General features: G+C 38.1%; 1 long non-coding RNA gene and 1 pseudogene across 1 annotated transcript; both read left to right on the plus strand.

The window, feature by feature from the left end:
• Positions 1 to 20: 20 nt before the first annotated feature.
• LOC140858375 (uncharacterized) lies at positions 21 to 2,134 on the plus strand. The gene is made up of 3 exons (XR_012141933.1): positions 21 to 265; positions 444 to 543; positions 2,099 to 2,134. It is a non-coding gene; the product is annotated as an uncharacterized lncRNA (long non-coding RNA).
• Positions 2,135 to 2,220: 86 nt separating this feature from the next.
• On the plus strand, positions 2,221 to 3,434 carry LOC140858374 (agamous-like MADS-box protein MADS2; annotated as a pseudogene).
• The last annotated feature ends 9,418 nt before the right edge of the window (positions 3,435 to 12,852 follow it).

Consider the following 12,852-nt stretch of genomic DNA (forward strand, 5'->3'; position numbering starts at 1 on the left):
GGTAACTTATATGCCGAGAAGGGAATATCTAAATATCAACAAAATGTTGGCAATTATTATTATATTCCACAAATATAATGTCTAATTATTTGATTTTCATGTTCTATGATCCATATGTTTCTGTGGGTTGTCTCTTCTTAGTAATGTGAACTGTGCCTGATAAAAGGCTTTTCAGAAGTTTTTAGTTGTTTATTTTGAAGCAGAACACTTACCAAGAGTACGTGAGGCTGAAGGCAAGAGTTGAGTTTCTGCAGCACTCACAGAGGTAGTCTATCTAGCTGAAGTATGCATCCATCTGTATGTGTATGTATCATAAAAATACATACACATGTATATACGTGTACAAATGTATGTATGTGTATGAATATGTAGATATATCTTTTCCTATATAGTTTGTGCTTTAAAGGTTATCACTAATGGGATTCCCAACCATGATGATACAGAAATCTCCTTGGTGAGGACTTGGACCCACTAAGTACAAATGAACTTGATCAACTTGAGAATCAACTAGAGAAATCTTTAAAGCAGATCAGATCAGCAAAGGTAAAAACCAAAAAAACAAAAGTTTCATTTGAAAGGATAATTTGAAAATTATATTATTTTGGATCTGTCTTGATGTAGTTGTGGGAGTTCTTCAAACTAGGATTTTTGCATACCTTTGTCATTGCATCCTTTTCACTCATTCATTCATTAAAATGGCATGTTTAAAATTTTGTACAAGAAGGATATTTTTCTTCACTGATGGTAGTGGAATGTGCCAAATATCTTGAAGAACAAGGTAAAAAGGAATAATACTATCCTTGTACAACAGTAAATGGATGGATTGATGATTAAGATGCCAGCGTTTAAAATATTGTTGAACTTGTTTTCTTCCATTTTTGTGCCCAATGAACATATACTTGATTGCGTATAATACAAAATGAGATAGGCAGGTAGGACTATTATTCTGATTTTGAGTTTTATTGAAATTTATGGGACGCACTCTCTATCCGATTGCTTCTTGAGTTGGATTTTGGACATATCCTATAATTTCCTTTTGACCTTAATATGTAACCTCATTCCATTCAGATGGTGCAGTTTGGTCGACCAAATAACGATTAAGCAAATTTAATAATTATTTACTAGCTCATTACGCATTGTTGACCCTCTGTGATATTAAATTCCTATTTAAGCGACAAGGTTGGTAAGGTGTCTCCATATATATAACGAACCAGTTGGCAAAAGCGGAATTTGCTTTTTTTTTTTTTTTTTTTTTTTGAGGGAAGTGGAGACTAATGGAAGCCATTAGTCACCAAAATTTTATTAAAGTGAAATAATTACATGGAGAAATATGGAAGAGTGTATAAGAACAAGATTGACAAGAGAACTCTACAAAAGTGCTAGAAAATCTACAGGAAAAGATGTGAGGACTCGGAAGAAGTCCTAAGACAGTGCAGAATTTGCTAATAGAATGTGTAGGATGCGTTTATGCAACATAAAACTACTCAGGTCCACCAGTCCATAAAGTCAAGTTATATTTTAAATTCCTGTTAAGACAAAGAAGCCTGCCGATGTCTTAAGAAGCTCGGCCTTTTCACCCTGTTGGTTAACATGTTCAACTCTTTACTCCCAAATGATTTGATTGAATGAGTACGTGTTCTTTATATCTTCCTTTAAAGTCATCTCTAAAGCCACTATCTTGTTTTAAAAAATTTTTTGGATGTAGTTTTTTGACTAGTTGACCGTTCATTTCCCTGAAGCCCATTGATTTCGTGCTGATGTACTCAGCTCTCAACTCTGTCAGCTGAGAAAACTCTCTTGCTTCCTTAACCAGCAAGCACCGAACCAAAGAATCATCCTGTAATATATCGGTAAAGCTGTTGTGGTCTTTGAGATTGATAGATAACATTTCAGGCTGTATTCTGATTGTTATACTCGGTGATCTATATGTCTTTCTAGTGATATCCTTTTATGGGTGTGAGCCACTTAAACTGTGCATGGGTGTGATATTGACAATACAAGATCCTTGTCAAGATAACAATAAGAGAATGGAATCAGTTATGCATTAAATGATGGAAATTTTGCAACGATTCACCCATTTATGTTTATCTATTTGCAGACACAATCAATGCTCGATCAGCTTTGTGATCTTAAAGAAGGGTATGAATTCATGTTCAAAATGCTTTCTGCTCACGTAAATATGAGAATTTGTTAGGTTTGATCTATGCTCGATATAGTAAACAGGCTGTGTTTTAATGCAGGAACAAGAGATGCAGGAAACAAACAGATCATTAAACAGGAAGGTATAATTTTGATGTCTTATATCTGAATATGGGCTAAACTACGTAATAATTTTTTACATGAACGCAATTTAGAGGACAGTGGTTTAGAAGAATGTTATGTCTATTCAGGCTTTGCTTCAAAAACATCTGGGCATTTTCTATCCCCTTTACTGAGGGTTCTAAAAGTCGTACCAACCGACAAATTCTCATTGACTTCCACATTTACATTTGAGAGCTCAGAATGCCATATTCATATTAGAGGCGGTCTTTTACTCTTTTAGCTCTTGCTTTGTCCGAATTAATATTGCTATTTATTTTTATTTTTGTTGGCTAATAATGTCTTATTTTTGTTTAAATCTTCAACAATGTGCTGTTATTTTTAATTTATTGACAACATTTTATGCCCATGCTTATTGAAACTTTTACTCTCTCTTTTTTTTTTTATTTATTTTTAAAAAAAGGTAGTTTCTGTCTTTCTCACCCAAAGGATTCCTTCTGTTTGTTATGATAATTTGATTCATTAAATTACCTCTCGGCTTTGGCAGTTGCGAGAAGCAGCTTCACAAAATCCCCTCCAATTGACATGGGCAAATGGTAGTGGTGATCATGCTGCTGGTTCATCAAATGGCCCTTGTATCGTGAGGCTGCTCTATCAAGGGGATTCTTCCAGCCATTGGCATGTCACCCTCCTGAGCAAATTGGGTAAATACAATATTCTCATCAAAATTCTTGCAGATCTACATGGAAATTAGCTTTTAGACAATTTATAGCTTTACTTTATGTGCTTTCTTTTTTGCTGCAGGTACCATCCTGTGAATATAGACCAGCCAAACGGAGGAGCTATGTCTCACGATTCCAATGGCTACCTTCCTGCATGGATGGGATGAGTTCCAAGCCTCATTAGGTAGGTATATATGTGTGCACTTGTAAGAACCCGCTGTGGTGTGGATTTTCCTTTTTCTCCTGCCTTCTTTTTATTGTAAGCTGATCCTGCTTTCTCCATGAGAAAAGATGAGGAAACAATAAAGATGATGCTTATGCTTGTTGGTGCTTGTAACTTGATGTGACAGCAAAAGACATGATGAGCTGAATGCATATAGCTTAGTGTGCGTCCGTTTTGTGGCATACAACATCTTGTCGTGAGAAAACAAAGATCACAACTTATAAAGCCAAGGTGAATCGTGCCCCTTTTCGTAGCATGATGCTAGAAATTATAATTGTATCCAAGGAGCGTGTTGAGTTGCTGGTGATCTTTTTCTCGGTGGTGCTTTGGTGCAGTGTGGCCTGATCTGGCCTGAAATATTGGACTCAATAATGACCCACCTACTCGATGTTTCTATGTTGATTGAATGCAGCAGACTATTGAAAGTCTTTTCTTTTTTTTTTTTTTTAAAAAAAAAAAAAACATCCTTTTCTGAATGACATAAAAAAAAATAAAAATGCAATTCCAATGTCAAAGAAATGGAGGGTCTGTTGTGGTGTTGGTATCATGGCCACTGACACCACTACGAGTGTTATATGGAGGATCTGTTTCACCCACCACACACATTGCTTCGAACTGGCATTTGTCCAAAATTATGCATTTATTTTTATTCATTAGGTGCCTACCCTTCGATTTGATTGGAGGAAACAATAATGCCGAAGTTCCTCGCCATCCATAGCTGCTGTTTCTGGAGAAAAGAATCTCTCTCTTCTTTCCCTCCGAGAGACTAAGGTGAAGGATTAGATTTGATTCTATTGGGAGTCCTGGGTTTCGAGAGACACCTTTGCTTGGTTTAGCTACTTTCGAAGCATGGCAGCATCAAGTTCTACCAACTTGTGCGGTGCTGAAGTCTCCTGGGATCTTTTGGAGCAAGCAATGGTCTTTTCTCGAGCATTTTGCAAATGGAATTCAATATGTATTCTGATTCCTTTTGCAGCTTGCCATCAGAGGAAAGGAGGCAGAAAGATAAGAAAAATAGTGCGACACCAATCGTGATAATCGAACTACTACGTGCCGTAAACGCGGAGGGAGAGTGACTTGGTCCATGCAAAGAAAACAATAAAATCAGAAAATATATATATATATATATTACACATGAACATTCATTTGAATATTTTTTTTTTTTTTTGGGGGGGGGTGGTGGGTAGTGTAATTTATGGAAAATCGTAGCTAAGGCATTGCAGTCTGGCATCATATGCTGGACTTCAAGATTTTTGCATTATATAATAGAAGATATTTTGGTCATATAACTTGCATTTGCTTTTCTTTTTTATTCTTTTTGACGAGATTAAGAATAAGAAGTGCACCACTAGATACAATTGGTCACGTAGAACACGGGCTGTACTCGCCAAGCTGAAGTCCACTTTCATCAACAGCCTCCATTTTCAGTTAATAGAGCATTGGCTCAAGTTCGTTATATGCAAATGCTTTTGTGTGTTACTTTACAATGCACATGTCGTGTGCTTGAAGGTAATGAGGCTAGCATCAATTGTTTTCCTTAGTTCTCAATTCTCAAAGGACATATTTGGTCGCAAAAGTTGAACTCTAAAATAAAAATAGGAACAAATGACCGCTACTCTAGCTGTTTGGTTTAAAAGAATAAGAAAGCTGCATGAATGAAGATTTTCTAACTCAATATTTATTTTTTTATATATATATTTTTTTTAGGGTTAAAGGTTGGGATTTATTGAAAAGAGTAATATATATACAACGGAGGTTACAAAGGATATAAAAAAATAGTAACATCATATCTTAAAGATAAAAAAAAATCAGTGAAAACCAATTCCTCTCAAAAGACTCCTCATCGACTCAAACATTCCGACAATTTTATAAGTCTATTCAGGATCATTGAGAATTTCATGATTATTTTGAAGTTGCAGAGAGTGGTCCAAAAAGAAAAAACATGCAAAGCTTGCTTAGCAACTGCAACAATGGAGGTCTGCTTGTTAAGAAACATTCAAAAGTTCTTCTCTCTCCAATAAGTTCAGGTAACGGCACCAATTACCATTAACGCAACCTTGTGAACAATTTTGGAAAAGTTTTCCTTTCTCCATTCTAAACAAATATTTGTTCTCTATATCATGATGTAAGTTCTTTGTTGAAAAAAATGTTAAACTTCTAATAACAAAATGATCTAACATTAATGAACACGTATGATGCAAGCAGCTGAATGAAACAAGATAGTTCGTCTAAACAAGATTCTGTTACCTGTGATACTTGTATTGCATAAGCAAGCAGCTCTCAATTACGAGGCATAGGTGTGATAACCAAGTCTAAACAGACCAGACATATGAATCTTGAAGCGGTCAAAAGAAAAGCAAAAAAATAGAACAAAAATACTAGAAGAAGAAGAGTCCCAATGGGGAGGTTTATGACCCAAGCATCATACAATACTCCATTAATCTCCATTTTTTCTCCGAAAATCACCTAAATTTCTGAAGATAGAAAAGCAACCAAAAGTTTACTAATCACAGCATATAGCTTGAATGAAAACAGTATCATCAAAGTTAGAAATTTATGAACATTAATGACCAAAGATTAGGAGAAGATGAACATGCCAAATTAATTTCAAATAGGTACTATCAAATATCAGTCAACCAATATGTCACGCCTCCGACCCGAGATTGTGAATCGAGGGTCGCGGCAACCGCCGCATACTCATGAAGAACTCTCTCTATAAGCATGCAAGGCATCTCATGACGATATCAATGCATCACAGCGAAATAAATTTAAATAATTATTATTCAACTGTAATTCAAGTAATTAAATCAAATGTCTTACATCCAATAAAATTTTACTAAAACAATAAATCTAAGTTCAATGAAGTTGACAATGCTAAATCTCGCCTCTAAAAGCTCTGTCCCAATATTTCTTCCCACACTCGAAATTAATTATCTGAATCTGAAAAATAGAAAGAAAGGTAATGAGCTAGACAGCCCAGTAAGTAACAAATATCTCAACTAGATAATTCAGATATTATATAATTTTCAAGAATAATGCTGCAAATAAACATAAGAGTATATTTCATGCTGATTTAATACAAATCAAATATTTTCAAATATTCACATATAATATAATCATAAATCCGATTCAATTCAAAACACTCGTAACTCAACAGCCTTGACTATGACCAACGTTTAACCTCCATTGGCGGGGTCCACAGAATACCAGCGCACAACCCCCACTGGCAGGGTCCACAAACACCAGCACACAACCCCCACTGGCAGGGTCCACAAAGCACCAGCGCACAACCCCCACTGGCAGGGTCCACTGAAACCAACGTATAATCCCCATTGGCGGGGCCCACTGAAACATAGTTAGGCTGAGAGCAAAAAAAATTTGATCTGTATCAAACACTTTGAATCATAATATATCATAATTTTTCTCACTGAACGTGTGCAAAATCGACGTACCATAATATTTCAAAGCACTTTTCTTTCAAAACATAATTTCATAATCATGTATAATTTCAGAGAATAATTATTTATTTTCAGAATAAATATGAAATATCTCGAGAAGATGATTCATTACTTACTTTTCACGGAGCACTGAATGAACAGATCAACTAACTTCTAGGAGATTCTTCCGTGCCTATTATCCAAAATTATATTTTTACATTAATTTTAATTCAAAAATTAAATCTAACAAATTCCAAAATCAAAACCTCACTTAAAATCAGACTCTTCCCTAAACTCGATCAAGATCATCAATGAAGCTTTCCACTTCGCTAATCCTAGAGGAATAACTTTAGAGAGAGAGAAATCCATCAAGAAAGAGAAACAATCTAGAGAGAAAAAATTCTAGAGAGAGAAAGTAGAGAGAGAAAGTCCAATTTCAGAGAGAGAAAGTCAGGGTTCAGACTGAAAGAAGAGAGAGGAGAGAGAGAAACTCTCTCTCTTATCATTTCATTTTTTTTATTATTATTATTTTTTATTTATTTATTTACTTATTTATATATATATAAGTATATATATATATATATATATATATATTGTTATTATTATTATTTTTTTCTTTTCTTTTCTTTTCTTTTTCTCTTTTTTCTTCTTTTTCTTTTCTTTTCTTTTCTTCTTTTTCTTCTTTTTTCTTTTCTTTTTCTTTTCTTTTCTTTTTTTTTTCTTCTTCTTCTTCTTCTCGGCTCTTCCCGCGTCGGAACAGGGGACGGTGGTTCTCCGGCCTTGATCGACCGTTCGGGCCACGGCAGCCGCGACGGAGGCCGGCGGCAGAGGGGGGCCACTCCCCCGGTCACGGAGGAGCGTGGCCGGCGATCGATTGCGATCACCGACGCCGGAAAATTCACGAAAAAGAGGCCCAAAAACAGAGTCTTTTTCCCGACCGAAAATCGACGACGCTCGTCGCCGGCCGCCGCGCACAAGGGCATGGGAGGAAGGGGAAGGAAGAGGGGAAGAAGAGAAAGACTTACCTCGGCCTCCGGTGACCTCGTCGGCGGGCAATCACGACGAGAATCAAAATGGTGTCCGCGGCTCTACTTCGAAAAAATTGGAGAGAAAGAGAGAGGGAGGAGGTCGATGTTCGGTCTCAAGGGAGAGGGGGTCTTTTTATAGGGAACCCTAGGACTCCGAGGGGTCCTAGGAGTCCGATCTCGCCCGGGTCTCGCCGGAGAAGAAGACTCCTATCGGGAGTCTTCTTTCCGGTTTGATCCCCTGTTTATTTTTTTTTTTTGTTGTGGGCTTTGGTGGGCTGAATTGATTTTGGGCTATAACATTCTTCACCCCTAAAAAGAAATTTCATCCTCGAAATTTTTCATACCTGTCACCATTGTATTGGAAGCCTGTGGATTCTGTTGAGTAAGCGCATAGACTCTTCCCTGGGTTTTAGAAATCTATCAACCACCCTTATGTTGTCCTTCATAAGTTCTTTGGCCAACTTGATTTTCAGTATTTAGCGGGCAGCTAGCAATTTTATGATCCATCTGACCACATTTGAAACAAGCACCTGTAATCCAATAGCAATCCTTGTCTGCATGATTTTTGCCACATCTGGAGCATGGCTCACCATCAATCTGTTGAGTCTTATTGTCTACTGCTCCCTTAGCTGATCTTTTGATGTTTTTATTATTCTGTCCTTGTGTATCATTTAATTTTGCTCTCTTTCTTTGCTTTCTTTCCCTTTCCATGCGTTCTTCATTGACTTCCCTTTCAATTATTAGTGCTTTGTTTACCACGTCGGCATAAGTTGTCAATTCATATGAAACCACTTGTTTTCGAATCTCAGTTCTCAGTCCCATCTCAAACTTGTGAACACGTTCTTGCTCACCATCCACTAATCTCGGAGCAAATTTTGCTAACTCTATAAATTTTGCTTCATATTCAGTCACACTCATACCCTATTGCTTCAAATAAATAAACTCTTGCTCTTTCTGGATCCTTATACTCCGAGGAAAATATTGATCGTAGAATGCAATCCGAAATCTTTCCCAGATAAGTATTTCGCCGTCTTGTTCATGCTTGCGCTGTAGTCGCTGACACCAGTTGTATGCTTCTCCTTGTAGTAAATAAGCTGCATATCGAATCTTTTCTTCATCAAGATACTCTTGGACAGCGAAGGCCTTCTCCATTTCCATTATCCAGTTATCAGCCTCCAAAGGTTCAGTAGTCCCCTTGAAAGCTGGAGGAGCAAGCTTTTTAAATTCTGAAATGTTGTTCCGTTGTACTGGTTGCTCTCCATGTTGTGGTGGTGGATGCTAATGTTGTTGTGTATCTCGTTGTATCTGCTGTTGTTCAAACATTTGCTGCTGTATTTATCGTTGCGCTTGTACCATCCTGATTAGAGTCTGCATTAACTGAGCCATATCTGGTTCTTGACGTACTCTCGAAGCACTCCCATTAGGATCTACGACTCCCTCCTCCTGAGGGGTGCCACTGGTCAGATGGGGAGTGCTACCATCCCGTGGTTGTGATGTCTCTCTTGCAATTCCTTGAGTAGTTCTTGTCATTCTACGGGGAGGCATGGTAACCTTGTAGTAGTAAAACCTTATTAGATTCATTTATCTATTTGTTAGGATAGATTTATTATGATGCTCATACTCTAACGTCCCAATATTCCTAATGTTTACCCACCTACACTCATACTATGTCAAATTCTATGTGTCATAATTTATCCACTTATGCTCTGATACCATATAATTTGTCACGCCCCCGACCCGAGATTGTGAATCGAGGGTCGCGACAACCGCCGCATACTCATGAAGAACTCTCTCCATAAGCATGCAAGGCATCTCATGACGATATCAATGCATCACAGTGGAATAAATTTAAATAATTATTATTCAACTGTAATTCAAGTAATTAAATCAAATGTCTTACATCCAATAAAATTTTACTAAAATAATAAATCTAAGTTCAATGAAGTTGACAAAGCTAAATCTCGCCTCTAAAAGCTCTGTCCCAATATTTCTTCCCACACTCAAAATTAATTATCTGAATCTGAAAAATAGAAAGAAAAGTAATGAGCTAGACAGCCCAGTAAGTAACAAATATCTCAACTAGATAATTCAGATATTATATAATTTTCAAGAATAATGCTGCAAATAAACATAAGAGTATATTTCATGCTGATTTAATACAAATCAAATATTTTCAAATATTCACATATAATATAATCATAAATCCGATTCAATTCAAAACACTCGTAACTCAACAGCCTTGACTATGACCAACGTTTAACCCCCATTGGCGGGGTCCACAGAATACCAGCGCACAACCTCCACTGGCAGGGTCCACAAACACCAGCGCACAACCCCCACTGGCAGGGTCCACAAAGCACCAGCGCACAATCCCCACTGGCAGGGTCCACTGAAACCAACGTATAATCCCCATTGGCGGGGCCCACTGAAACATAGTTAGGCTGAGAGCAAAAAAAATTGATCTGTATCAAACACTTTGAATCATAATATATCATAATTTTTCTCACTGAACGTGTGCAAAATCGACGTACCATAATATTTCAAAGCACTTTTCTTTCAAAACATAATTTCATAATCATGCATAATTTCAGAGAATAATTATTTATTTTCAGAATAAATATGAAATATCTCGAGAAGATGATTCATTACTTACTTTTCACGGAGCACTGAATGAACAGATCAACTAACTTCTAGGAGATTCTTCCGTGCCTATTATCCAAAATTATATTTTTACATTAATTTTAATTCAAAAATTAAATCTAACAAATTCCAAAATCAAAACCTCACTTAAAATCAGACTCTTCCCTAAACTCGATCAAGATCATCAATGAAGCTTTCCACTTCGCTAATCCTAGAGGAATAACTTTAGAAAGAGAGAAATCCATCAAGAGAGAGAAACAATCTAGAGAGAGAAAATTTTAGAGAGAGAAAGTCCAATTTAGAGAGAGAAAGTCAGGGTTCAGACTGAAAGAAGAGAGAGGAGAGAGAGAAACTCTCTCTCTTATCATTTCATTTTTTTTATTATTTTTTTATTTATTTATTTACTTATTTATATATATATAAGTATATATATATATGTTTTGTTATTATTATTATTATTATTATATTTATTTTTTTCTTTTCTTTTCTTTTTCTCTTTTTTCTTCTTTTTCTTTTCTTTTCTTTTCTTCTTTTTCTTCTTTTTTCTTTTCTTCTTTTTCTTTTCTTTTCTTTTTTTTTCTTCTTCTTCTTCTCGGCTCTTCCCTCGTCGGAACAGGGGACGGTGGTTCTCTGGCCTTGATCGGCCGTTCGGGCTGCGGCAGCCCGGCGGAGGCCGGCGGCAGAGAGGGGCCACTCCCCCGGTCACGGAGGAGCGTGGCCGGTGATCGATTGCGATCGCCGGCGCCAAAAAATTCATGAAAAAGAGGCCCAAAAATAGGTCTTTTTCCCGATCGAAAATCAGCGACGCTCGTCGCCGACCGCCGCGCACAAGGGCATGGGAGGAAGGGGAAGGAAGAGGGGAAGAAGAGAAAGACTTACCTCGGCCTCCGGTGACCTCGTCGGTGGGCAATCACGACGAGAATCAAAAGGGTGTCCGCGGCTCTACTTCGAAAAAATCGGAGAGAAAGAGAGAGGGAGGAGGCTGATGTTCGGTCTCAAGGGAGAGGGGGTCTTCTTATAGGGAACCCTAGGACTCCGAGTGGTCCTAGGAGTCCGATCTCGCCCGGGTCTCGCCGGAGAAGAAGACTCCTATCGGATCTCGCCCGGGTCTTCTTCTCGGTTTGATCCCCTGTTTGTTTTTTTTTTTTTTTTGTTGTGGGCTTTGGTGGGCTGAATTGGTTTTGGGCTATAACACAATATGACAACAGGGATCTGAGGACAAAGAAATTAAAGACTAGTCATTTCGTAAAACCCCACAAAATACCAACCTTTGTAGTTCATTAAATAACTCAAGACCAACCTTTGCAGTTCATTAAAATAACTCAAGACTTAAAAACACAGCCAGGTATAACATTAATAGTAGACTGGCAAAATAGCTCAATAACGTGCAACATGTGAATTATTAATTAACCATCGATCAATCTAGCTTAAAATTTAAGAGAAGAAGAAATAAATCATAGAATTTATACTGAGATAATGGTAGAGTTCAATTAAAAGGATAAGAAAACAAAATGTTATGCAGGAAAGATAAAATTAGGGTTTCTTTTGCAAGGAACCATCTGAAAAAAAACAGCATCATCAGTAGGATCAACTAATCCACCAGAAGCTAAGAAAACGACCCTGGAGAATGGAATGGTGGCTAAAAGAAAGAGTTTCGGCTAAATTAAAGCATGAGATCAAAAAATTATGAGTCCCCAATCAATTAGGGAGGTAGCCGCAGATTGGAAGAGGAATGCGGACCCACCCACCCTCCAATCAATTTGGAGATCCACCCATCTTTTTTTTTTTTTTTTTTTTTTTTTTTTCCTCAATATCAATTTGGAGTGCCCCACCCTCCCCAAATCATAGGGTGTTCACATGAAGATTTCAGAATCTCGCCATGGCCGTTTAATATCGTTAAGTTGTATTTGGTAACTGGCAATCCATCCAAATTGCCGGCAATTTAAAGTAAACCTATTGGATACTGAGTTTACTATACTTTTTAAGTGGCAATCCAGATTGCCTTTGGGAGAGGTGGCTATCCAGATTACTACACCTTTGATTCACAATAAATTTTTTAGACGGAATTATCCTCATCAAAAGAAATCAAATAAAATTTAGGTTTTGCTGCCACACTTCAAAAGCGGAGGAGGCATAGGGGGTTTGGTTGGGGGGCTGGGGTGGACCACGGAGAAGCCGCGGACTGCCACCGAAAGGGGGGACGCACGGTGGTCTAGAAAATCATGAAGAAGCCGCATGCTGCCGGAGGGGAGGTGGGGAACTACTACGACCGTGGGCTGCCGGAGAAGAGGGGACGAGCGGTGGTGTGGGAAACCACGGAGAAACCGCAGACTGTCAGGGGTGGGGGGGCGATGCGCAACGGAGCCGCAGCACCCAGGGGGACACAACATGCAGGGGGATGGGGGCACGTAAAGGAGCCACAGTGCTAGGTAGGGGGGGCGGTGGGGGATGGGAGCCATGGGCGGTGGGGTTGGGAGGGTGGTGCAGAGGAACTATGGGTGGCCGGAAGGAGGGATGCGTAGGGAGATAGAGGGGCCTGGGAT

This window comes from Elaeis guineensis, chromosome 6 (genome assembly GCF_000442705.2).
Source record: "Elaeis guineensis isolate ETL-2024a chromosome 6, EG11, whole genome shotgun sequence".
Taxonomy (NCBI): Eukaryota; Viridiplantae; Streptophyta; class Magnoliopsida; order Arecales; family Arecaceae; genus Elaeis; species Elaeis guineensis.